The sequence below is a fragment of the Mustela nigripes genome, chromosome 5 (genome assembly GCF_022355385.1).
Source record: "Mustela nigripes isolate SB6536 chromosome 5, MUSNIG.SB6536, whole genome shotgun sequence".
NCBI classification, from domain to species: Eukaryota; Metazoa; Chordata; class Mammalia; order Carnivora; family Mustelidae; genus Mustela; species Mustela nigripes.
The window spans coordinates 41,469,267-41,471,782 of record NC_081561.1 but is presented as its reverse complement, the minus strand read 5'-3'; the positions used below and the strand labels follow the sequence as shown (position 1 = coordinate 41,471,782).

The window sequence follows — 2,516 nt, the reverse complement described above, 5'->3', positions numbered from 1 at the left end:
TATATGTGTACCAGAACTAAGAGGTAAGTACAGTGACTATGAAACAAAATCTTTTGAAATATGAAACCATGGAATGCAAGTCTCTCCACATACCCTCCTCCTCCATCAAGGCTATGTAGTCAGGTAAACTTAGGAAATACTGCAAATAAAAATCCCTCCTTGATGATTTTTGTTTGTTTGTTTAAGAAAAGTTTTACTAATGTGTTATTATCTCAGCAAAGTTATGGCAACAGGCTTAAAAGGCAGACAGACACCTATTATAGGCTCCAAAGGAACAAAGGACTTTTATACTATTAAAATATTTCATAGGTGGACGGGATTTACTGAGTAACAGATCCATAAAAGAAAATTAATTTGGAAGATTGAATCCAGTATTAGCACTTACACTATCTCTGAAAGTAAAACTTTTAACCGTTTCATTCTTTCCTAATATATTTCTGAACTTTTCCCCCAAAACAGTGTTCTCAAACCCCAAAGAAGAAGGAAGGGCATAAGAAACCCTGATACTAAGAACATACAGCCAAAAGAACTAGAAACACTGACACAGACTTGAGAGTTTTAGTTGGCAATCACTTAACTTACTGGACTTGAAACAGTCATGAGATTTCTGTGGAATACTATATATGCAGAAAGTCTAGGAATCATACTGTTTACCAGTAGGGATAGTTAAAAATTAGCAATCTACAGTATTATTCCTATCATTTTTTCTCATAAATTATACTTATGACAAAACCATAATTAAAATATTTATTATACTGGCTTTCTACACATTCAGGGACACAACAGTGACATTTACGTGCTTGATGGTTTAACATCCACGTTATTGCACTTACTTATTTTTGTAAGGAGCACTCAACACACACTACATCTTCCCAACATTCAAGGTAATGCAATAATAACAAAATTCTCCAAAGGAAAATAACAGGAAATTACATTAAATACTGCTTTAATTAGGAATAATAGCTGTCATAAAACAAATAACATCATACATTATTTTTCCAAAGAGTTTCAGTTTGAGAAACTGAACAACAGAAACAGATCTTTAATGGTTTTAGTCATGGCAAAACTGGTAGTTCTTCGAAATCTGGGAGATGCATAACAAACCACAGACACAGCCTACCTTTCACCAAAATCCTGGAGAAAAGCATTTTATATTTGGGAGAAATAAGACGGAACACTGGCTAAGATATGACTTGTTGAAGTCAAGAGCCACCTGGAAAGCTGGCCCAAGGAATGAAGAGAACCACCTGTATTGGTGGCAAGTAAGAAAGAAACTGTGTTGGGCTAAACAACAGCTTATTTTATTAATGGCTTTGAATAAAACAAATGAAATGATCCATTGTGTTTTCTTAGAAACTATTCAAAAGATTACAGAGTCCTACACAATTTGGAGACACAAAGTGGATGCTAAGTGACTATAGGTCACTCCAGGTACATAACTTCAGAAAGTCAGTCCTTGGAGTAAATGGCACCATGGCTCTGGCAGCAGATACAAAGGAAGGATGGTCTGGAGAGGAGGTAGTGGACACTCTGTGACTCGCCAGTGAATAGATGAGGGTTCCAGCTGGAAACGGGCTCTTTAATTCTATGGTTTGTCTTCCACTGCTCATTCCTCTGTCTTCATAAATGGTGATTTCAATCCAAACAGTCGTCTGCCAATGGGCTCTGTCAGGAGAAGGCCTTGGGAGCATGTATCTTCTCATCCTGCTCTTGAATGTGGACACATTCTTTAGAACCTTCTTATAATGAGTTTCCATGTGTAAGAAGATGGTATATGCTGTTAAGCCATACAGCCTTCTAGATAAGATTGGCCCCCAAGCTTCTCTGTTTGTGCATAAAGGTTATTTAGAGTCTGAACTGTTTCTTCAAAGTCTGCCTATCAGTATGGTTCTCCAGCTCTGCAAGGAGCTTGGTCTGGAACCGGCATGGTGTGCCACTGCTATAGTCTCCCTGAATGAATACATGAACACCTTCCCCCAGACTCCGCGCCTGCTCGGGCCTCAGGGTGAGGGGCCCACCACCTCCTCTACTCTCCTGCTGAAATTCCAAGACCCACCCTTGCCCCGATGCCCACTCCATGATGATCCTGAATCCATAAGCATATTAGTGATTCTAGAAATCCTCCTTAGGTGTTTTTGTTTGTTTGTTTGTTTTTAAAATTCTCTTTAACTCTATTCGAATCAAAAATTTTTGACTGTGGAATTTTTTTTTAATCACATTCTGTGATTTATGACAATATTCTCTGGAAAAACATTTTTAAAAATGTTTTTATGGAATATATATAATTATCAATAATAATGAGCCAGGGTTAGGATAATTAATAAGCTTTTATTATGTGCCATGAGGATGTGTTGGCTATTTTAAATAGATTCTCTTATATAATGAACACAGCAATCCTAGGAAGGCATTTACTGCTATTTCCCTTTCCCAGGGGAAGAAACTAAGCCTAGGAAAGTTAAGATGACAAGCCCAAAGTCACACAGTTGTATGAGAAGGTAAGCATGTATTGTTTCCAA

The 2,516-nt window shown here is 37.4% G+C and overlaps 1 pseudogene; it reads right to left on the bottom strand.

The window, feature by feature from the left end:
• Positions 1-1,415: 1,415 nt before the first annotated feature.
• Positions 1,416-2,079, bottom strand: LOC132018613 (golgin subfamily A member 7-like; annotated as a pseudogene).
• Between the last annotated feature and the right edge of the window lie 437 nt (positions 2,080-2,516).